The 25,746-nt window shown below is 35.8% G+C and overlaps 1 protein-coding gene across 3 annotated transcripts in view; it reads right to left on the reverse strand.

Moving 5' to 3' along the window:
- LOC144454428 (uncharacterized) overlaps positions 1-25,746 on the reverse strand; it is a 192,401-nt gene that overhangs the window by 65,321 nt on the left and 101,334 nt on the right. The window contains exon 3 of one of the 3 annotated variants that reach the window (XR_013482774.1): positions 25,647-25,733. The exons of the other annotated variants lie outside the window; for them this stretch is intronic. The gene's annotated coding sequence lies outside the window, so the exon portion shown is untranslated. The remainder of the gene's footprint in view (positions 1-25,646; positions 25,734-25,746) is intronic. 3 annotated transcript variants of the gene reach the window in all.

A 25,746-nucleotide genomic window follows, 5' to 3' on the forward strand; every position in this document is an offset into this window, starting at 1 on the left:
TTAGAGGTCATCTAGTTCAACCCTCTCACTATACAGATGAGGACACTAAGGTCCAGGGAGGTTATGACTTGCTGAAATTCACATGGGTAGCAAACTTCAGAGGCAGCATTTAAACCTAGAACTGGTGCTCTTTCTATTATGTAACACTGCCTCCTATAATTAGAAACATTTCAAGAATCAATAAGCACTTACTTTCTACATGTGATTGTCCCTAAGAGAGTACTAGATCATAAAGTTATATATCTAGAGCTGGAAAGGCCCTCAGAAGCCATCTATTTGAATTCCCTCATTTTGCAGATAAAGAAATTGAGGCTTAAAGGGTTAAATGACTGGCTCAAAGTTACATAGCTAGTTAAGTGTCGGAGGCAGGATTTGAGCCTGGGTCTCCCTAACTCCAAATCTCATACTCTATTCAAAACAGCCTGAGTTAATCATCTGCTGCATAAAGTCCTGGGCAGCTAAGTGGCACAGTAGATAGAGAGCCAGGAAGACTTCCTGAGTTCAATTCTGGCCTCAGACACACAGTAGCTGTGTGACCCTGGGCAAGTCACTTAACTCTGTTTGCCTCAGGTCATCTATAAAATGAGCTGAAGAAGGAAATGGCAAACCACTGTAACATCTTTTCCAAGAAAACCCCAAATGAGGTCAAGAATAGTTGGACATGATTGATACAATTCAACAACAACAAAAAATAAAGTCCTACTTCTTTTCATATATCATAAAACTGTATCTTTCAAAAACCAAATACCATTAGTACCATTAAATTTGGTAAATAATTTTCATTTGCCATTATCCATACTCAAGGAATGCCGTCTTTGTAGGCAGGAGGTTTCAGATTCTATATCTTTGTGAATAAGTTATTACCCAAAGGATTATCCAAAATCAAGGTCAAGGGGATCTGAGTTCATTAATTAAAGGTCAGAACTAGATGAGCCAAACCTTGTTTAGACAAGGTCTAGAGGGAAGAATAATCAAAACTAACAGAGGTCCTATATTAATATCAAGAAGGTATAAAGTAGATCTACCAAATCAAGGTGAATAAACAAGCAACATCCAGACAGAGGGACTTGATGGGGGAATTGAGGACTGAAGGCCTGTCAGCTGACATAGCAACTTGATGGATTGTTTGAAGGGCTCTTACTGCAGCTTGGATCTCTTCCTCAGTATTGGTTAGGAATTCTTCCTGCTAAAAAGCTACCATAGAGAACTTTACTTAATACCTTTCACTTCTTCCTTAAGCAGTGAGATCAATTCATATTGAACAGATTCATAGTTGTTAATAGTCTTCATCAGGAAGACAAACATAGCAAAATCCCTGCATAATACCAGTTCCTTAGGTCTGCCTATATCCAGAAAACTGCTGATACATTATGCCTGTGTACTAGTGCTGTTGGGCTCTAAATCACCTCTGCAGACTCAGAGAATGCCCCTATTTCTAAAGCTCTCCCTTCCTCTTTTCCCTTATTATCTCACTTTACCCCAAGCAAAGTGGCCCAGATAAGCGAGCAAAATTTTGAAGGCCTAGGCACTACATATGTTCTCTTATTTAAGGAAATACTAATCAATTAACTAATAAGTCAATCAACAAATAAGCGTTCATTAAACTATTTGCCAGTTAGTGAGCTATGACTAACAATATAAATATGTAACCCAGGATTCTCTGGGAATGTCCAGTTCTAACACTGAACCATCTTTAAGGGGCTGCTGAACATGCCCAATTTGCCACCACGTCTCACCAGTTTTAAAGATTCAGACAGCTTATTAAAGGAGGCTACCTTTACCACGTGGTAGGGGATGCAAAGTGTTACATATTAGGCAAACTAGGTAGGCTCAAAGGTACCTCAAGAGCATCTCCATGTTGAAAATGGGCATGCCCAGAGAAGCACTAGTTACAAAAACAAAGACTGAAATAACTGCTCTGACATTTACATAGATTCCTTGAAAGCAGAAAAATGTCTTTTACCTTTCCTTGTATCCTCAGCACTTAGAACAGTGCCTGGAACAATGCATTAATAAGCATGTGATGACTGACCAGTAGACAGTCAAGACTAGACCACTGACTAAATATTCACAAGCCATTCACCTTTTCTTGCCTATATGCTTTTGTTTCTGAACTCTGAATTTTCTAACTTCAAACAAAAATGTGGTTTAATTATAAATGAGTTCTATTTTAATATAAATAATAATAAATATAATTAAAACTTATAGGAATAGTGATGCTTTTTTATTTTAAAAGGTTTAATTTTTTTTCAAAGAACCGAAATACTGGAAAGAACTAATTTTGAATAAACTTTACTTGTTATTTTATTCTCTAAGAAATATTGAAATACTCATTTTTACTTTATTTAAAAAAAAACAATCTGAATAAAAGTTGTTAGCCATCTGGTTCAAGGAATATCCCCAAAAGATTCTCAAGATTCAAAGGATCTTCTAATTTAGTTAGCAGTATTCCTTTTGCTAATACTTTACTCTGGGGAAAAATAAAATAAGAGGATAGATTTTAAAAAAAAAACACCTAGAGCTAGTCAGCCTGGAAATAGAAAGATTGAGGGAGAATATAATGGAAGTCTATAAAATCATAAAAAGGATGTGAACAGAGTCAGCCCCAGGCAAAATTGTGAAGTAGTTGACATTTATTTTGTCACCACTACACCTTTCCTTTCCATGCTTTTCATCCATTCTTCTATCCTCTTTCTCCCTGTCAGGTGCCTCTTGTCATGGAAAAACACTATGCATTAACTAATTCACAAAAAAAATTAGTGACATGTAAGAAGTCATCATCATGACCACCACCAGCAGCAGAGTTTTTGAAATTTTAAAAGATCATTTTCATCTTTTTTTTTTAACCATAATCAGGAAAAATGGACAACTAGGTCTGGCACCTCAAGCTAGTAGAAGGCCAGAGGTAGTAATTACTGACCATAGATTTAAGAAGGCATTATTATCAATTGTGGAATGACTGAATAAGTTGTGGTGTATTGTTGTGATGAAATATCACTGTGCTATAACAAATGATGAGCTCAATGATCTCAGTGGAGAGACTTATGATAGGGAGAGAGCTGAGCAGAGCCAGAACACTGATTACAGTAACAGCAATATTGTTTTAAGAATGACTTTGGGTGACTAAGTCATTTTGATAATTATAAATACTTAAATTAAAAATGAAAGGACACGTGAAGAAAGATGATATCTGTATCCAGAGAAAGAACTGATAAATAGATGTATAGAATAATTTTGCATTATGTATCTCTATACCTATTTGTGTCGAATGGTAGCCACCTCTAGGGTGAGCAGGGGAAGGGGAAAAAAAAGAAATTTACATGATAACTTTATTATATATTTAAAAGAAATAGCAAGTTGTATATATTTGTTATTTCATGTGCAGTCATCTTTTTTTATAATACTATGTTACAGAAATCCTTGCTTTATTCCATAAATTAAAAATTAATTTTTAAGAAAAGTGATTATAGCTTTTTCCTTACTCTGAAGCTACCTATTTGCAAAACACAAAAGAATGTAAGGAGATGAAAGGAATTAAATTGAATCTAAAACCAAGAGCTTGTAGAGTAAAATAATTGTGACATGGGAAAAAAGGGGTGGAGAGAGACTCTGAACCCCTGGAGCTGTAGAGCACTTACGAATATATTCTTTGGTACTTCCGAGAGAGAATTAGTATCCCCCATACAAACAGAGAATAAGAGAAAGGGATATAAATGCCAGTGTGCCAGAAGAAATTTATTACTGTGGATTTTTAGCCTAGAGAAGAAAAGACAAAGCAGATATACAATCAATGGCTTCAAATATTTGAAAAACTGTCCTTTGGAAGTTGAAATAGATTTGTTCTACGTGAATATGGAGTTCAAAACTGGGACTAACAAGTGGAAATTATATGGAGATAAATTGTGGTATAAGATAAGGCAGAATTGCCCAGTGTTTATAGATATCTGAAAATAGAATGGGCTGCCTTGTATACTCTTGAATTGCTCTTTATGTGGAATCTGGATAAGTCATTATTGGCAAGGGAAAAAAAGTGCTTTATGCTTCAGGTGGGGAGTGTTATTGTTGTCCCTGTCAGTCCTTTGTTCTTGAAGAGGACAAATGACAACATGGGTGATGTCTTGGCTTGTACGTGAATTGGATTTAAGTGGGGTAGAGCTGCACAAAGTCATCAGTCTCACTCTCTCCACGAGTGTCACATTGTCTGTTGTTTGTCTTTTGTTCTTGAAGATTACCAATGACATCAGAAGGGTAATGTTTTGACTTGCAAGTGAATTGGATGTAAGTGAGGCAGATCTGCACAAAGTCATCAGTCTCCCTCTCTCCTCCAGTGTCATCAAAGTCCAGTGACAAAATATAGATCAGGATGATGGGGGATGACCCAAGGTTCAGTGGATGACGTTGGCCTTTCTAAACTAAGGTCTTTCCCAGACATCAGCATTAGCAGCTATGTGGAGCAATGAATAGATTGCCTGACCTGTAGTTAGGAAGACTTTAGTTTAAATACTGCCTCAAATGCTGAGTAGCTATGCAACCAGGAGAAAATGATTTAACTTCTCTGTGACTAAGTTTCCTCATTTGTAAAATGAGGGAGTTGAACTCAGCCTCCAAAGTCCCTTCTAGCTCTAAATTAGTGACTAAAAGACTGTAAGAATTTCTCTGCCTCCTAAATTTTGTAAAAATGGACTATTAGGGGTTCTAGTCATGAGTTGTTTTTCCTCTTATTTTTTACTTAGGTTTTAAAATTCCCTTATAATCAAAATGACCATGTTTGAAATGAAGAATTTTCTCCAGGAAGAATAATCTGCTTTTAATGTGTAATAAATCTTTTTTTAATTACTATTATACAAAAAAAGTTTTTGGTGAATTTCTTGGAAAAAAATAGCAAAAACATGTAAAATTCTGGGGCTTTTAATATTTTTCCTAATCGTGACAGTTAATGCATATATCTACCTAAGCCTATAAGTGTGTGTTATCTCTACACTTCACATCCTATGGTTCTATATGCTATTCTGTACAATTCCTGATAAAGTCTTAAATCAACAAAGATTTTAATTGTAAATTGATTGTCCATGATTGCTTTCATTTGGGGGTTAAGTAAAGGAGAATCAACATCTTTTCTACCATTGTATGTCTCTGAAAGTAATGATTTTGAAGGCCCAATGACAATCTGAGCTTAGATTTCTCTCTAAAGAAATTAGGGTTTTCCTGCAATCTCTTTTTCTAAATACATTTGCTAACTATACTGAATTTTGTCTATCCCTTTATTTGTGGCTTATTATCATACTTTAAAATACATATCTGATAACAATGGATGTGAAAAACACAGAATTGTAATCTCAGAGAGGAAACAGGTTGAAGAAGATAAAACTGAAATCTCCATATTGCTTTTCAGCAAAACACCTTTTAGTAGCACTGAAAATGTAGAGTACAAATGCCAAATTGCAAATAAATACAATGCTTTTCAAGATGTAACATAAGGTGTTAGCTGCTTTAAAGAGGAAAAAACGATTGGAAAATATCCTAGAAATGTCATTGTGGGAGTGGGTTGAACAACCCATTTGTACCAAAAGAATAGAAAGAAAAGAAGTTTTATCACACCGTTCCTAAATTTAGGGAGGATGATGGAATAAAAAGTGTGAGATTTCCTTTGGAGGAAAAGAAAATTAAGCCAAGTAAAACTAATTTAACACAAAAATACAGTTGAATCTTCTTTTAATAGAATACTGTGATGAAATCATAGGCAAGGAAGAAAATTCAGAGACTATCTGGTCCCTAACCCTGTCTCCAGCCAATTCTACCATCTATACCACTTAAAGTGTCTTTCCTCTTTTTAGTCACCCCTAAGGAGGAAATTATATAATCTTTCAATTGACAGCTGGTGTCTACTTCACATATTCATCCTCTCAACAAAAGTTCATAGATTGTCTACTGCAAGACCTTGTCTTAGGCCTTAATGCCAAAATATCAAGATGAACAGTGAAAAGTTCAGTCAATTTGTTAACTAATTCATTTCAACATGAGTTCTTAACCTGGGTCCATGGATAGATTCTAGAGAGTCTATGAAAATGGATGGGGGGGGGGAATTACATCTTTACTTTTTCTAATCACTAAATAAAATTAACATCTCTTTCAATTGTGAACCTAGTCAAAAAAGTTCTTCTGAAAAGGGGTTACCAGACTACCAAAGAGCTTCCTCTCTCCCTCTCTCTCTCTCTCTCTCTCTCTCTCTCTCTCTCTCTCTCTCTCTCTCTCATCTATCTATCTGTCTCTCTGTCTGTGTCACACACACACACACACACACACACACACACACACACACACACACACGATTAAGAATCTCTGTCTAAAGCAGTTGAGCTACATTCTGCCAAATGTCTTGATGTCACCGTCAGCCACTCTCATCACTTTCACCACCCATTTTTCCCCCTTCCAGCATCTGCCTGTCTTTTACTCCTAATCTGGCATCCTTCTTCCCCACCTTATAAGTTGTTCAAAGCTCATCATTGCCATCCCTTCTATTGGATTCGAGTTGGGGGGAAAGTCTTTATACAATCAGCCTGTCCCTTCTGGTCTGCTCTCTTTTTGCTAATCCCTATACATATCTAGATTGTCTATACCCCAAAGATTGCAAGCTGGAAACTTCCAGTTTTTTAGCTGATTGCACCTCCAAGTCTGTGACCTCGGGACAAGAAACTCTTGAACAGGCCCTCTTTCCTCAGTATAAAACACTTAAGCTTCGCTAACTCCAGAGCTGTCCTCATGCGTGGAGTGAAAATGGACCTAGGAGTCCCAGGGAATCTTCGTGTTACAACTTACCAAAAGACCATCATGAACTCCTTCCTTCTTCCATGACCTGAAGACCATAGTGTACAAAATTTCCTGGCAATAGTCCTGATGGTATTGCTTTCCTGCCTTTCCCTGTTTCAATTTTAAGGTTTCATTAATGGCCCCATCATGCAAGACTGGTGAACTGCCTCTAAATTTTAGAGGCTTTTCCCATCCAATTTCACAGACTCTCTAAAATCTATCCATGGGCCCAGGTTAAGAACCACTGTTGAAATAAATTAGTTAATTAAAAAGTCCCCCCCACACACACACCTTTTCCTCTTTGTTTGTATAGAGATTCCTTGTGCATCATTTTTGTAAAAGAATTTTCCCTATCCTTCATCTCCCTTCTCCCCTCCCCCCAACGTAGTTTTCTTTTCCTCTCCATTCAGTTGCCACAAACAAAAAATAGGGACAGCAAATGAGTTTAACAAAATTGCAGGATACAAGATCAACTACATTCCTATTTCCTAGTAAAAGAGATCAAGAAAACATAATTTCAAAATAAATTACTTTTAGAATAACAACAGAATTAAATATTTGGGCATTAACCTACTTAGGAATACACAAGAACTGTGTAAGTACAATCGTAAAACTATAATGACCAAAATAAAGGAGAGCCTGAATAAATAAAGACATTCAACATTTGTGGATGGGTTGAATTACTCTCAAAATAATGTATATATCAAATGCATAACATCCCCTCTGGCTAAGATTTAGTTTCTCAAGGGACAACTACCCCAGATTCAAGTTACTCTATGGGTCTGCACTCCTAAAATAGTTCATAAGCCCCCACCACTGTGCTGACCTTTAACAGTCAGCCAGAGAACACAATTAGATCAAAGCAAAGGCATTTACTGAGACCACATAAAATGAGGAATTTCCTTTATAAACTTTTGGCATACACTCCCACAGTCACATACAGTGGAAGAAGTTGGTACACATAGAGAGTACACTGATAGAGAGGCACACAGTTTGTGAACACATGTAGCCAAAATAACCCACAACTCCAGAATGGTAGGACCTCCTTCGCATTTTCATGATATTTTCACACTGCTTTCCCTTGGTGCAGCATCTGGGCTAGGCAGGGAGGATAGGTCAACTTTTTAGGCTCGTACCTCTTTGTAGTTCAACTCCTGATGGTCAGATTTGGCTCTCTTATTTTCTCAGAAAGGTTATACTTCTCAAAAATGTCTCCTGCCATGTCTTTCAACTGGCTGACCCTTCTCCCTACAGGGTGCAGTGCCTCCTTCTGTGCAGGTGGTTCAACTACAAAATGCAATGGACAGTGGTGGGAGGAAGAGAAGTGAGGAGTTCCTTCTCTAGGGCTGGATTCTTTTTCCATAGATAGTTTTCTTCTCTCTTGCTAGAGGACACACCTTTCAGAGATAACCCTTGCTTATCTGACTCTTTAGAGAGTTGATCTCACCTTTTAAAGGGCCACCTGGAGCAGATCTGACCTTTGGTAAGCCAATATGTAGATGGATGCCTTTCAGTTCCATCAGTTTTTATTAGACAACCTCTTTACATGGTGCAACCATGCCCAGGAACTTATTTTTTTACATTACAAATTTAAGGTCATACAACTATTAAATTAGTTCTAGCCTAAGGCTCAATTAGCACTCCAGGGCTACTATTCTAATCCCCCCTGGTACTAGAAGTTCAGATCCCTGTAGAATAGATGCTACTTATTCCATCAGATATCTAGAGCTATTCCTGAGGGGTTGGAAAGTGGTATTTTAATGCTCTTACTCATAAATCCCCATCAGTGTGCTTCCCTCTATGATTATAAGTTGATACCAATTATCCAGGAAGACTTAATTTGCTTTTAGAAACAGGTACAACAAAAAAAAATCTCCCCAGAAATCTATAACTCACTCTCTCACAAATACCTAGAGAGTCCAGGGGAAAGTGATATCAAGCTAAGAGCACATGTAATAAAATTCATAGCTCTAAGAAGTCCTTTTGCTGGCATCTTCAATAACTTCTGTAGGTATGGTACAGATTTTCTGATGAACTGTACCATGTCTTCTGCAAATAATGTTATTTTGACCTTTTCATGTCTTATGTTAATTCCTCCAATTATTAGAATCTAATATATTTTTTTCCTGTCTCATTGCAACTGTTAACAGTTTCTAATATCACATCCACTAAGAGTGGAAAAAGCAGGCCTCCTTGCCTCATTGCTCTTCATAGTAGGAATGCTTCTGTTTCTTCACAGCGTATTAATTATATTGACTCAAATTAAGGTAAATACTTTTTATTTTGTTAAAGAAAAACAGCTTTCTAGGCCTATTCTCTTTAATATTCTTGTCATGGAGGAAGGCTAAATTTATCAAAGGATTTTTCTATGTCAATTAATATAATCATATGGCTTTTTTTAGGCTATTGGTTTAGATGTTTTATTATGTTAATAGTTTTTCTGATGTGAAATCAGTCTTATATACCTGGAATATGCCTTGTCTGATCATTTTAGATAACTTTTAACATATTTTGCTTTATTCTGCTAAGATTTTATTTAACATTTTATTTGCTTTGATTTTCTTTTTTATTATAAGCCTAGCACTTATCAATAAACATAAAAATTTCAATATAAAAAGAATACAAAGGAGGATTATATAAGAAACTATGATTATTACTTTGTTTTTTTAAGAAATATATTATGAACAGCAATATATTCAATTTACTGTTAGTAACAAATTATTCCATTCAGTTGTTCCCTTTCTGTTCTTCTTGCTTTATTCTGCACATTTTAAAATTGTTTTATGTATGTGTGTGTATATACACATACACAAACGTACACACATACACATATATATTCCTTTTTTTGTGTATTTATTGCTAACTAGAAACATATAACGACTGCCACCACCCCCCACCATCCAATGGAAGCCCTCCCTTGTAAAAATATGGATAGTTTATATTTATTAGGGAAATTAGTCTTCAATTTTCTTTCTATAATGTATATGTTAGCCTGGTTTTAAAGTTAATATATTTGCATAACAAAAAGTACTAGACAGTTCATCTTCCTCTATTTTTATGTACATAAAGGTTTTTATAGTCAAGCTAAACAGATTCAAGACATTTAACAATTTACATTTAAGCTCTCAGCCTCAGTTTCTTCATTTGTAAAATTGGAGCAATAATGGCACCTATCTCACAGGTTTGTCATGATCAAATGAAATAATTTATGTAAAGCACTTTTTAAGCCTTAAAGTAGTCTATAAAAGTGAGCTATTTTTTGTTGTAATTAGACATTTTGAAAAAATCAGACTGTTAATCTAGGCAAGGTGAATTTTCTTTTTCAGGATAAATCACTGATATATATGATTTCTTCCTGCAATGATGATCTATTTAAATTACTAATTTCCTGTCGTGTCAATCATGTCATCATATTTTTGAAAATAATTGTTTATTTCCTTAAAATTCTTTAATTTGTTAGAATATAGTCACATGTAAAATCCTCTTATAACATTATTATTTTGTATTTGTTATGATCTCTCCGCATCAGGGCCAGCCCTATGCAACACGTGCATCCAGTCTTCTCCAGGAGATTTCATCCTCAGTCATACATATACACTCTCTCAAACTTCAACCTTTCCCTTTCCATTACTTCTTTCAAGCAGGTTTGTCTCCTTCATCCTTAATTTAAAAAAAAAAAACACTTTCAGTAGATCTTAATATCTTCTAGATATTGTTCTATGTTTATCCTGCTCTTTTCAGCCAAGCTCCTTGAAAAAGTCATCTATACTTGGTGTCTTTTTTTCTCTTAGTTTTTTCTAAATCTATTTCTATCAGCCTTCTGATATTATCACTTAAATTATACTACTCTTTCCAGTTACCAGTGATCTCTTGATTGTCAGATCTGATGAACTTTTCTCAGTCCTTATGCTTCTCAATAAATTTTCTGCATTTGACAATGTTGATCATTCTTTTCCTGGATACTCTCTCCTCTCTGAGTTTTCGTGTTATTATTCCCTCCTGACTCTCCTCCGTATTTATCTGACCACTCTTCAGTCTCCTTTGCTGCCTTATTCATTATTCATATCAAACCTGCGAACTGTGGGTGGTCATGGTTCTTTCCTAGAATCCCTTCATTTATCCCTCTATACTCTCTCTCAGTAACCTCCTTAACTCCCAAGAGGTTAACTATGCTGATGACTCCAAAATCTATATATCAAGCACCAGTATATCCTCTGAGCTTTAGTCCTACATCACCAATTGCCAAGTAGACATTTCAAATTTCAATATCTTATACTCAACATGTCAAAAACTGAACTCATTATTTTGCCTTCCCCCTCAAACATTTCCCTCTTCCAAGCTCTCAACTTCTGTGGAAGGCGTCACCATCCTGCTAGTCTACCAGTTTTCATAGCCTCAACATTAATCTGGACTCCTCATTCTCTCACATTCCATCTTTCCAGTCAGTTGCCATATCTTACAGTTTCCATCTCTGCAGTATCTGTAGCATCCAACCCCTTCTCTTCTAACTACCACCTTAGTTCAGAACCTCACCACTTTTCACCTTTATTATTCCAAAAGGCTCCTAACTGCTTTTCATATTTCATCTTTCTCCATTCTAGTCCATTCTACACACTGCTGCCAAAGCAATTTTTCTCAAGTGTAGATTTGCCACAGGTGACTCCTTTTCTTAACCATTCCCAGGTGCTTCCTCTTGCCTCTAGGATAAACTATAAAGTCCTCTGTTTAGTTTTTAAGTCCTTCACAGCCTGGCCCCAATCCTTAAGGCACCTTATTCAAACCTTAAGGAGCATCATCACTCCCCCTCCTGCATTCTCAGATCCAGCCAAATAGGCCTTCTATTTATTCCATGCCCCTGATACTGAATCCCCTGTCTTTGTGCCTTTTCACAAACAATCCCACATGCAAGGAAATCATTCTCTCCTTATCTCCACCTCATACATTCCCTCGTTTCCTTTAAGACACACCTTCTTTTTAAGATATAACCTTCTGGTACTGATGATGAAAAATGCTATCCATCCCTAGAGAAAGAACTGATGGTGTCTGAGCACAGATTAGAGCATCATTTTTTCAACTTTATTTTTCTTGAGGTTTTTTTTTCTTGGTCTATGTTTTCTTTTACAACGTGATTATTATGGAAATGTTTTGCATGACTACACAAGTATAACCTATATCGAATTGCTTGGCATCTTAGTGAGGGAGGGTGTGGAGGGAGGAAGAGAGAGAACTTAGGACTCAATGTTTTAAAAATGAACATCAAAAATTGTTTGTACATGTAACTGGGGAAAATAAAATACTAAACTAGAGAAAAAGAAAACTTAATTAAAAAAAAGACATAACCTTCTGCATGAAGCCTTTCCTGATCACTCCAAATGCAACTTCTCTCCCAAACTATATTGTATTTAATTACTTTGTACATATTTGCATTATTTGTACAGTATTTGTTTGTATGTTCTTTTCGTCTCTCCCATTAGGATGTAATCTTCCTGAGAGTAGGATCATTTCATTCTTTGTCCTTACATATGACTGAACCATTGATAATTTTGCTGACATATTTTCTCTCTACTTTTTAAAAACTACATTTCCTAATGATTCATTCTGTTGGGAGGATTTGGGTTTTTTTTAATAGCTACTGGTTTTATTTTTACTTCAGTTTCTCCTTTTTAAATCTATTTCTGTTCTTTTATAATCTCTATTTTATCACTTTCCTTTGGGTTATTGTTTTGTCCCTTTTCTATGGCCTTAAAATTTGAGCTCATTTTTTTTCTTTTATTTCTTAATGCAAGAACTTAGCCATAGGCATGTACAAAATATTTCATTAGAATGTGCAGTCAGGGAATTTTATTTTACTTTTTTAAAGTGAACATTTATTGAATACTCAATCATAAAAGACATTTTTGGTCATCAAACTAAAGAAACTAAAGTAACTAAAGTTAATTTTATAATTTAACAAATAAACTTTACCTAAGAAATACAAACCTTAAAAGTAAGATGCAAAATACGATTTTTTAAAAGATATTAGGACGTGACTGGGCATTCCAAATACACTTAGCATACCTTATATGTATGCCTATTCATTTAGCAATATAAATTTGCCCCTAAGAAGAACTATGACTGCATCTGAAAGGTTTTGATGTATAATATTGGTATCATTATATGTATGTATGTATGTATGTACATTATACATATATATATACATATATATATATATATATACACATACATATATATACTTCTTTTTTTTGCTGAGGCAGTTGGGTTAAGTGACTTGCCCAGGATCACACAGCTGGTAAGTATCAAGTGTCTGAGGCCAGATTTGAACTCAGGTCCTCCTGACTCCAAGACCAGAACTCTATCCACTATGCTACCTAGCTACCCCAATGTCATTATATTTTAAATACTCTGCAATCATTTTTCTGATTTGTCCTCTAATTATCATTATGTTGCTAGATTGTTTCTCAGTTTCCACTCTCACCAAGGCCTAAGGTGGTACAGGAGAGAATATTTTCCCAATTCTGGGTGAGATGGAGTAGACAGGGTATATTTCTGTTTTTAATATATCTTCTTGATAAATATCCCTTTGTAATTGATAGTAATTGATTAACTAATAGAGGTACACTAATCCCTGAGTCAATCAATATTTTAAGGGAGACAGAAACCATAACTGGTGATTGATAATGGGGAGAACACACCAGAATGAAGACTTGAGCCATTAGAATTAGAAAGTAACCCCCAAACCCTGAGATAGCTCCTAGAACTCTGGTGCAGAAATATGTAATTATCCTCATGCTTTGGGGACCCAGCTCATCAATGCAAGGGGAGAGATAATAAAGATACCTAGAGATTAAAGAGGCTATTATCATGAAACATATTTTTATCCCAAAATTCAGGTTTGTTAGTTCTATCAAATTTAGAAAAGATTATATACCTTATCCTTATATCTACATTCATATTTAATCACCAGGTAGAAGTAGGTTTATAATAAGTTATAACAAGGATATTTTTATTTTTCTCAGTCATTTATTATTTATACTTCCACTGTGTATAAGAATTCTACCAATTGTGGATTTTAGTTAATAAATTCTTTCAGCTCTACTTTGTCTAAGAAATAAGTTATATTTATTTTATGCTATGAACTTGACAAATATCAACAGACACGAACAGTTTGTTATACAAAGTAAAGGAACAAAGAGATAAACAATGTAAAGTGTTTTTCAAACCTTAAAGTGCTATATAAATACCAGCTAATGTATTAACAGAAAGGAGGATTCTGTGTAAAACTGTCGACCTCTAGTACATATAAATTGTTTCTTTTTTAAGATATTAAATTTAATATAGTACTACCAATACTGTCCTGCTTGTCCATGACCCTTTCTCAATTTCTATCTTCTCTCTTTTGTGTACTTTTTAAATATTTCCATACTTTTTTGTATATCTATTGATATATCTTGTATATATATTGTATATATTATATATTGAACATCTATTGATATTCTGTACTCTGTACCTCTAAAAATAAATGACCTCTGTTGTAACAAATAAATGCAGTCAAGCAAAATGAATTCATATTCACATCATGAGTTCTTCAATTTTCAAACAATATAGTCCCATTTGTAGGGTATGAAATTTGGAGGTCCAATCCTATTTTGAAAACTTTTGCACGTTTCAGACCAACTTTGACATTTCCTCTTTGTCATTTTTGAAAAGTTTGATGTTAACTCCACTTGTTGTTTAAAAGTTACTTATTTGTTCTTTTTCAGTCTTGAAAATTTTTTTCTTACGCTTTGCAATGTCATATTTTTACAATTGTGAGTGTTGCTAAGTAAGGATCAGGATTCTTCCTTTTTTAGAGTCTTGTATATTTTCTCTGCTTTTAGAGTATTGTCTGCTCTAAGCCACTGTGGAAATTTTTCACTGATTTAATCTTTAATTACAGTACCTACCTTTTTCCCCCAATATCTTCTGGGAGTCTAATTAACACAGTATTTGCTCTCTTGTTCTATCTTGAAAATCTCTTATTTTGTCCTTCATACTTAGTTACTTTTTCAGTCTTGTTGCTCTCTGGGTTTGTTTTTCAATTTTATTTATGTTTTATTATCTCTTGATCTTTGCCTGATTTCATTGATTCTGTTTCTTGCTGCCCCCATAGATGTTCATAACCTTGGTTATCATCTTACTGTTCTTTATTCCATCTCTTATGTTTTCAAGACTATGTTAAAGCCTTGCTTTAATTCCCTTAAAACATATATTATCCATTTCAATTTTTCCACTTCTTTCATACTATCCATTGTCATTTTGCCTTTGCAGTCCCTCCCACACTTGACTGAAGTGGAGTGACACGAATCAAGGAGGATCTGGAATTTTTTATCTTTGAGCAGATGAAGACAGTACCTAAACCCTAAAGCAAGAAGTGCTTGTGGCCTTAGTGAGCCTCTAGTGACCTGGTTGGTACTGGGAAGAACTGAGGTTGGAGGGCAGAGAAAACCTGAGACTTGTCTCAGTCAGGGGAGCTGTGGCAGGTAGCTAGACAACCCAGGTTCTGCTATGTAGGCCTGTCCAAGGGCAGATTGTAGCTCCAGACCTGATACACTTAGGTCAGCACAGGCCAGGAGATAAGATAGGGCGGGAAAGGGCCCCTGAAGCCTTGCCTTCTCACGCTGATTCTGCAAGAAGATGTAAGGCTATGGAGGGAGGTTCAGAGAGGGTAACTCAATAAGTGTAGGTCACGGGTGGGGAACCTGTGGCCTTAAGACAATAGGTTCCCCACCCCTGGTCTAGGTCAACAGTGGACCTTAGGCTCAAGGGCTTCCAGACTGCATGGTTCCTAGGGCAGCAGTTATTCTCACAGTCTCTCTTCATCTCCTAGGGGTTCTCTCCACTTTGTTATTTTTTATGTTTTTATTCTGGCTTCTTTTCTCATCACTCTCAATGGGGTGAGAAGGGGTTTGAGTAGCATTTCATGACTGGTGAAGGGGTTTCAGTATTTGTTCCTATGCCTTCGTATACCTCAGCCATCTTTAACACAAGTCCACAAATGCCTTCTCAATCATAACGTTGCAAAGGGGATAAATGGTTCTCTTTGTGATAACTTACCATCTGTTCAAAAAGGAAAACTGCCACCCTTTTCTAGGAGGATAGGCAATGTCTCTCCACTTCAAAAGCAGTGAATAAATCAGCCACCTTTAGCTAAATGATGAAGTAAACACCACAGATCAGAATGCAATGAGGAAAAAAAAAATGTATCTAGAATATAAGCTCCTCTAATTGTAGTTACCTTGGAAGCATGAAGGTCTATATTAAATCTTGTCACATTTTAATCTACATTTAATTATCATAGATCAGACTTTAAATGCCTACTAATGAGAAAGAAAATCACACAGCATATGGTAACCAGGGAGCACAGGAAAAGTTGCAATGTGTCTCTCCCATTGCCTCTGTGGTAAGACTAATCAATATTCACACGGCCTCCCAAAATAGACCAAATCATGAGATGCTCAAACCGTTCCTTTAATATGGATGAGTAAGGGTCACCAGACATGAAAGCTTTTACTAATTGTTAACAATTACAGGTTTCCTGAAAGCTTTTATTCCCTCTGGGTTTCAAACCCCAGACACAAGGCTCTTAAGGATGGTTATATAGTTTTATAAGTATCATGAGAATAATGCTTCCTACAGCATGACTTAGCCTTCTATCCCAGCCTTTAGAAGTGTATACCTTACTGGAATTTATACTTTACTTTACCATCTCTATAAGTAAAGGAATCAACCAACATCCCTCCTAACCTTAAAAGTATAATAAAAATAGAATAAGGTTAATCTGCAAATAGATTAAACTCTCACACTCCTTTAAATTCTCATTTTATTTCTGAAGTCTCTTTGTTACCTGTTATATACCACCCAGTAACATTTTAGTATAGATCCTATGATCCCCATTCCCCATCCCAAAAAGAGAATAAAGCAAGTACCTAAATGAAATGCCCAGTAAAAGGCATATGATACATGCTCACCAGAGTACATTAATGAACTAGATGACCTCTAAGGTCCTTTCTAAGCCCAATGACCTAGCATTCCATAGAAGTAAGATAATTTAAGAAGATATTTCAGAGAGGTTCAGTGTGTGAAACTGGTGATCAAATTTTCACATCCTCATTTCTTCATGCCTCAGACTTTGTTAATCTGAAAAGTAATGCCACTGGTGCCAGCAGATGGAGAAACCAAAGTACATAGCAGTCTTTTTTGGCAAACACTGAACAATTGTGCCATACCAGTTTATCCCCAAATGGCAACAGAAATGTTAAATAGCAATTTAACAGGCCAGAAGTCTATCTCCATTAGTAACCTGGTTATCATATTCAAGATCAAGATAGAGGCTACTGAACAAAAATTTCTACAGAAATTCAACTGTATTCCCCAAGGAAGTTATTTGTACTTGGGTCCAGAGTCCTACATGTTTTTCCATTATGGATAAAAAGTGATGATTATCAATGTGGAACCTGTTTTTATGCTTCAGAAACCAAAGAGACAAGGACAAGAAAGTAACAAGGAAAAAAATTACTTTCTAAGATAAGTATCCTTTACATTGAGATATATAGAGAGAAATATAAACATATATATATATATGATGTAACTCAACTGCTTGCTAAACTTCCTGTTTCCTCTCTGTGATTATAGCAAAAAATTCTAAGGAATCTTAGTTTACAAGTAAGACTTTACTAGATGCAAAATTACTTAACTATTTTCCAACTCCCTTTAGGAAAAAATTTAAGATTTTTTCCCCTGATTTCTCCTTCTAATCAACAGGATTTTTCTTTAGATATGAGTATAATTGGGTGGGTGTTAATAATCATGAAACCAGAATAAAATCAAACTAGTACATGGCATAAAAGATGGACCAATTTTCCCATCAACCAAAATTGTTTATATGTTTTGTATTCTTGGCAATAGGCCTTTTCTGGTTTTTTTACTAAGAATAAATCAAACTAGCTGAGTTTCCTCAGAAAAATGTCACTTTTTTCTGACAAATACAATAAGTTAGTTTCATTGCTTATGTTATATTTGTAATATGTTCAGTAGGTCTCACTGCCCATAATTTTATCACAAGAAAAACTCACATTGACCGTCAAATTTCAGGTTCTAAATATTGAACCTTTGGTCATGCCTCTTGCATTATTGTCAAATGCACTTAATACATGTATCATACATAATAAACAACATAAATACAACATGTCAATTGTATTTACTATACAATTTCAGCTGATTCACTGTGGTCCATGCCATGAAGAGGAAGATATAATCCCTACCACTGATACAAAAGATTATCTTAATGAGCTATGGAAAATTAGGCAAGTCAGATATTTTTACCATATATGATTAGGGCAAACTTACATAGACACATCCTTTGTTATATAGCTAAAGCATTGGATAGTCATGAAGAATTGGGAAGAGATTATTTAATCCATCCCACTGTCTAGGGACAGAGATATCATGGTCTTCTATGGTATTTTGCTCTAAAATAAGAGACTTAACTACTAGACACTTGGCCCTCCTTTTATCAGAGCATTTACTCTTCTTCTATTTGATATAAATGGAGAGTATCAGATCACTATAACCTTTATATCTGAATTCTGTTGTGTCACTTTTTATCTTTCCCTTTTATTGGAGAAATAATCTGATACGGTGGAAAGAACACTGGGTTGAGTGTCAGAGAAACTGGGGTCAGGTCCCACCATTGCTGTCTATGGGCTGTCATTTAATCCTTCTAGGAGTCAATTTCCTCTTCCATAAAATGAGGAGACTAGAAGGTCTCTGAGCTCCCTTCCAGCTCTAGATAAATAAGCCTATGAAGCCTTTCTCTTAGGTGCCATTCTCTGCCTCATTAATCATTTCCATCCATTTCCTGAGTCCACTCTAAGTTCTTCATGTCTTTAGAGAGCCTAAAAGAATGCAAAATACTCTTCTGTAAGTATATAACAAATATGTTTATTGCATTACATACCTCACTGAGTTATTATGGAGAAAACTCTTTGTCAAGCTTAAATGTGAATAATAGCATTTCTAGCATTAGAAAGTGACTTTGTAATTTTCCTATATACTCCTAGTTATTTATTAGCTTGGGGCTTTTGTTCCTAGAATTATCATCTTCAATACAGTAACTAGCTCAGCACAGCTATGGTGAGGCCACAGGGGCTGGCAACCTGGGCCAATCTCTGTCCTTTATCTGCCTGCCCAGCATTAAGCTCTAGCAGAAACCTGACTTCTATGTAGTGGTTGCAGTCTCCCCAGTTCTCACTTTCATTGGTTCATCATCCTTTCCTTGGCTTCCTGAGGAAAATTGCTAATTATAGTCTAGGGTTTTCCCAAAGAGTAAAGGGTTTAAAAAAAAAAGGCATTCAATGTACAAATATGAATCTAGTATAAAATAGGTTTATTTCCAGTAAGTAAAAGGAATGATAAGCATAAAGAAATCATAGTATATATTGCAGAATGATTAGACCAGAATCTAGTAACATCACCAATAGTTTAATCAGTTAGAAGGCTAAAATTCAAGCCTTGTTGGGACATAAACAGTTGTTGCAGTGCAACTAATTAGCCATCTTACATGTCACACTTCACTGAGCATAATCCATTCAAATGACAAGCATAATCTTTCTAATGGTTCCCTCTCTCTAAAGTTAACTATTCCTTCACAACAGACCACTCTTGCAGCTGAGGTTGCAACCAAAATCATTCCAGTGGACACTACTGCTTCTCGCCAGCACTCTCAGGACTTCTGGGATCTTTCAGGGTTCACAAGGTTAAAGCTAAAGAAAGGTGAGGGGCAGCCAAGAGCCTTGGCACAATCAGTTAGGACTATACTCGACACGGGGAGTCTCTGACACCATTAAATCAGGGTGAAAAGGACTGTCCTTCACTCCTCAGTGAAATCACATTTTGTCACCTGGAAAGCTGCAGCCAAGAGAGCCACTAGCTGAAAGCATCTTCTTTTATCAGGTATAGAATTCTACCCCCTTTTTCTACTATTAGGGGGAAGAAGACAACCAAGGCAACATTCAAGGTTTATCACATGCTAAAGTGCCAAAATATCCTTTCAGCATATACTACCACATAACCAGAAGCAACCAGAATATTTATCTCCAAAAGCCTAAGGAATAAGTCACCTTGGAGTCCTCAGATGTTTCCAGGGGAACTATGGTCGTGTGCTCTCTAGGATGACCTCCATAAAACTCATGTAACTTCACTACATACCTACCTATGTTCACTTCATAATCAAGTAGGACTCTTATCTCCTTTTTGGTCTGGAATGATCATGATTTGGGAAACGTCAGTTCTATTTTTTTCTTTCTTTTATAATCAAAAAGGACATCAAATATTCACCGTCCTTTCCACAGAGTAAGAAGAATCTCCTTCTGACCCAGTCTTAGGTTCTCTCGTACATCTAGGTGTCTACTTACTTATTCTAGGAAGTCACCTGATCATCATTTCCAGGCATGCTTCATGACAATCAGAAATATAAGGGTCTTAGTTACATTTGTGAGGCGCATAACAGGATCAGCTCAAGGGAGAATCATGCTAGAACACTTTGAGGTCAGCCTTGTTTATCCATTTCCCAAGGCTAATCGATCATCCCCCACTGAAGAGGGCATGCAAAGACATCAATATACCTAAGAGGATATGGCCTCTCACTTCACACTCACAAAACTATTAGTTGACTCAGCCCCGCCCAGTCACGTTCTGTGAACTGTGAAGAGAATAAGGCTCTATACTTGACTGTAATGCTGTTGTTGCATCCTTTAGAATTTCTGTAATCTCTTTGCAGTGTCTCTGATTTCTATATTACATACAGAGAGATTTGTTTTTACAAGTCTCATGAAGTGGGACTACAGTTCTGTAATGCAGCTGTCTTGCCTTCATTAAGTTGTTGGCATGCCACTCTGTTCATATTTCATTTCATTTCATATTTCATCATGCTCATGTTGCACAAAAGTCATCTTCTTTGTCAGCCCTTCCAGGGCTGTTAGCATCCCAGGGCAAATTTAATTCACCATACAATTCTAAACATCTGAGTGTATTTTACATTCTTTCGTTATGAGCTCCAACAGAGTACTAGTTTAACAGAGTGTGATAAACAAGTTTTTAATTGATTATTCTTCTCATTCATCCTAGCACTTCAAAAAGGAAGTAGCACACACACAACAGCACACAGTCATACCAGGTTGACCCTAAGCATGGAGTAAAGAACAGATAACAAGCAAAGAAAAATGATTTTTAAAAAATAATAAGCCAACTAGCATGGTATGTTAATATCATATTGACACCTAAGCTTGGATTTTTTATCCCTCAAATTATACCATGGAGAGTAATTTGGATTTAAGTAAGACTTATAATAGAGCTATTGGTTCAAAGTATAATTTTTTTTATCAAAGCTGTTTTTTTTCCCCTCCCAACTAGAATTTTTGTTCTAAGCTCTTATTTTGACAAACACCTGAGATTTCAAAATGTGAAGGTGCTTTGCTCTGCTATTCCTGTAATAGATAACAATTGTTATCAGGGCTGGGAGTGCTATTTCAAGTCTCAAGTTTCCCACAGTAAAATGAAAAGGCTTTAAAAAATAGCTGTACTTTCCCACCGTTGGTAGCAAAGACTCAACGAGAGAGTAACATTCAACAAAATTACAGAATTTTCAAGTTAGAAGGGGCCTCTGAGGATATCTGTTGCACCCATGCCTGAATAAGAATCTCTTCTTCAATCTGCCTGACAAGAAATTACTCAACTTTGATTTAAAGACCTCTAGTGAGGAAGAGTCCACTACCCCCAATTCTACTCGTAGGAAATTCCAATTATTAAGAAATTTGTGTTGCCTTAAGCCTAAGCATGTCCCTTTTTGACTTCCACACCACTGTTCCTAATTCTTTCCCTTGAGGCCAACCCAAAAAGTCTAACCCCTCTTCCATGAGACAACTTCAATTGTTTAAATATGTGTCTGCCGTAAGCCTTCTATTGTGCGGGCATCAATGTCACATTTCAAAGACATTAAATCTGGAAAGCCTTTACCAGAGGGCAACTAGGTTAGTAAAGACCCCTAAGTCATGGCCCATGAAGAGCCCAAGAGGCTTAGCCTGGACAATAGAAGACCAAAATGAGCAGAACCAAGAGAATATTATATTCAGTAACAACGGTATTGTTATAAGAATGACCTTGAGTGACTAAGTCATTTTGACTATTATAAATAACCAAATTAACTACGAAAAATGTTTGAAAGAAGATGCTATCTGCATCCAGAGAAGGAACTGATAAATAAAGTATGTATAGAATGGTTTTACATATATGTATACATATTTCAGTCTAATGGTAGCCGTGGGGGGAGGGGGGAGGGAGGGAAGAAAAAAAGGGGGGAAAAATAAAGTTACAGGATAACTTTATTATATATTTAAAAGGAATAGCAATTTGTACATAATAGATTTGCAGTTTCATGTACAATCAATTTTTTTTTTCTATTTTGCTATGTTATGGAAATGCTTGTTTTATTTCCTAAGTTTAAAATAAAATGATGAGTTGTACATAAAGGGTGATAAAAAGACATCATCAAGACCAAAGGCAAATTCATGAGAAATCCTCAGTAGAAAATTAATGCACACAGGATCGGTAGTGAGGAAATGTTGTGATCTGCCCCATAGAGACGCACACCAATGAGAAAACAATATACCTAAAGAGCTAAGTAATAATAACAATTATTATCATTTATTGAGAATGTGTATAATATTAAATTGAATGTGTACTATGTTAAATTAACATGTATAATGTTAAAATTTACAAAAATGGTTTCATATACATTATCTCATTTGATCTTCATATCAAATCTATGATGCAGCTAAGTCAGGTATTATTAATCTCATTTTAGAGATAGGAGAAGCTGAGACTAAGAGAGATTTAATGACTTATCCCCAGAGAGGAAGTAAAGAAACCTGGATTCTCTATCTACCTCTGCCACTAATTAACAATGAATCACTTCATTTCTCCAGATCTCAGTTTCTCCACTTGAAAATAAAAAAGGTTGAACTAGATGATCCCTAGAGGTAGTGTGACATAGTGCATACAGCACTGGACTTGGAATCAGGAAGACTTGGATTTAAGTACTACCTCAGACATTTAGTATCCATGTGGCCCTGGGCAAGTCACAATCTTTATGAGCCTTGATTTTCTTTAAAATGGGGATAATAGCGCCTATCTCACAGGGTTGTTGTGAGGATCAAATAAGATAACATATGTAAAGGGCTGTGCCGACCTTAAAGAATTATATAAATGCCAGCTATGGTGAGAATTTTAGCTGTTATTAAGGATCTCTTCTAGTTCTAATGACTATAAAATAGATTGTTTTACATACAGATTATCTATTGGGGCGGGGAATTTCATAGAAGTTCAGACAAAAGCTTTTAGATAGGGGGCATATCCAGCCCTTGTCTCCCCAACCATGCACCTGTCCCACAACGTTATGCACTCCACTCTTTGATTACCATTTTTCACCACTGTTTCCCCTCATGATACCTTTCATACTAAGAGCATTCATTCATTAGCATTTGTGATCTAATAGCTTTAATTTCCCATCCTATCCACCCATCCACCCAGGCCATCTCACCATGTATTGGCTGCCACTGACCAGTTCTCCTCCCCCACATGCACCATCACTCTCCATACTAGACCTAAGACCTGGACCTACATACAGCATCTTACTGAATCCATGTCTAGTTTCTGGAGAAATCAGTTGACTTATTTTGGGGCCTCAGGCTCCATTCTAATTAATTGGTGCCTCAGCCCACAATATCTATTAGCAAGTAGACACCAGACCATACTTCATCTTCACATCCCATTTACATCTACACAGACTACCTCCAAATCTACCTGCCATCACCCCTGTATGTCTCTCACTTCTTGTTTTCCACCTCCCCAGAACAGAGCACCCCTACCTGGACATCACTCCCTTATAAGTGCTATTTTCTCCTATTAGAATGTAAGTTCCTTGAGGACCAGGACTGTCTGTCCCAGTACTTAGCATGACTGGCACATAATAAGTGTTTCTTTAATCAATGCTTTTTCACTCCTTCATTCACTTATACATTTAGTGAGATGAAAGCCTAAGTAGACTGAGCCACAAATGGAGAATTCTCACTGTAAAGTATTTCAAGGTGAAAACAATTCAATCCTATGGTCATAAACTGACTCAGAGATATCCCAATGTAGCTCCATTATCAAAATGATCAAAACAAGTGCTCCAGAGATCTATGGTATGTCCCATAGACATGTAAAGCCACATGGACTTTCATAGAACTTTAAAAATTATTATTTTACTTAAATTTAGAAAACTATGGTTTTAAAAATTGCAACAAAACTTGAAAGTAAGAAGAAAAAAAGGAGGTGGGTAGATGTCCATGCCTTTGGCCTTGGACATAACCCTCTAGCTCAGTATCTGACACAGGGTAGGTGTATTTCAATTGAATGTTTGTTGAATATTTTCATCATATTGACTCAAATAATTCTGGAAAAGCAGCAAGCTTGTGTTATATGCTAGAGTTATTGAACTGAAATTTGAGTGAAAGCAGCCTAGAATTATCCAAATTGTAATAATTAAGGTCATTACAAATTTGGAGAATTAAAAATTAAAGCAGTACATATTTTATATTCAAGAATACTGCTTCAGACCACCAGGTGAAAATGCTTAAAACCTGTTACAAAAATCGTTCATAGTTTACTGTCACTTATAAGTACAATTCTGGGTATTCATGAATAGACATTGATTTCAGTGGCTGTATACTAATGGGTACAACAATTTCAAGGCTAACTGTCCCTGTTTTTTTTAAATATAGACCTTATATTTTTACTTCAAAGAGTAAATGATATTCTACTTTACTGAAATGAGCATAATTATCTTTAAATATAAAAATATTCTTCCTTTTTTCTTTGGCTCACACGACAGAAATGCAGTAATCCCTCCAAATTCACTTTTAGTGATTACTTATCTAAGATTATTTATCATCTTTTAAACAACCTTTCATTTTTATTCCAACTCTACCTTTAAAACTGTCATTTGAACCATAAGAAATTTATTTTCAGGTTAATATTTGCTTCACTTCAAGATGAATAGCAGTATTTATTTCAGCTCTATATTGCATAGTCACATCTTCTCTATTAAACAGGGAATAAAGATTCTCTTTCTGCCTAGATCAATTTCTTTAGTCCAAGAGCCAAGAGCCTAATCTACATGTGGTGAAAGTATTTTTTACACACTATAAATATTGAGCCTGCTTCTCCTTACCTGTCACTAGAGAGAGTGGCCTGTCAGCACTACAGAAGGAAGTATCTTTATCTAGAACTTGGCACAGCATTATGGTGGAGGTGTAGAACAGAGATATGGAAGAACTTTGCCCAACATTCACATATATATACACACACAAACTTATATATAATATATATATTTATATATACACACATATGTGTGTATGCATATATGCATATATATACACATATATGTAACTGAGCACAGTTTTTTTTTCAATACTTTCAGATTCAGTTAAAAAAAAGCCATATGTAGCAAATTTCACTCTCTGAAAATTAGAGCAGTGATGGAATAGAAATAAAAACTTGATATGAGCTTAGAGACTTGGTTGGGCTGTAGTCCCAGCTCTGACACCAACTAACTGTGTGACCTTGGGTAAAACGCTTTTCCTTCGTGCGTCTCTTCTTTTTTTATAATTTGTGCAATGGAAGGACCAGTAATTTCAAATCCAATTACAGAGGTATCTGATTGCCTACTCCTCCCCTTTCAAGGACAGTTCTGATGACCACACCTTGATTTTTCCAGAAGTTTGCTTGTAGTAAAATTCAATTAACTTCCTTCCACTGGAGTTCAAGGTGACATTCCTTTTTAAAGTTGCCTGTTGATGATTG

This window comes from Phascolarctos cinereus, unplaced genomic scaffold (genome assembly GCF_003287225.1).
Source record: "Phascolarctos cinereus isolate Bilbo 61053 unplaced genomic scaffold, phaCin_HiC Scaffold_726;HRSCAF=1367, whole genome shotgun sequence".
Lineage (NCBI taxonomy): Eukaryota > Metazoa > Chordata > Mammalia > Diprotodontia > Phascolarctidae > Phascolarctos > Phascolarctos cinereus.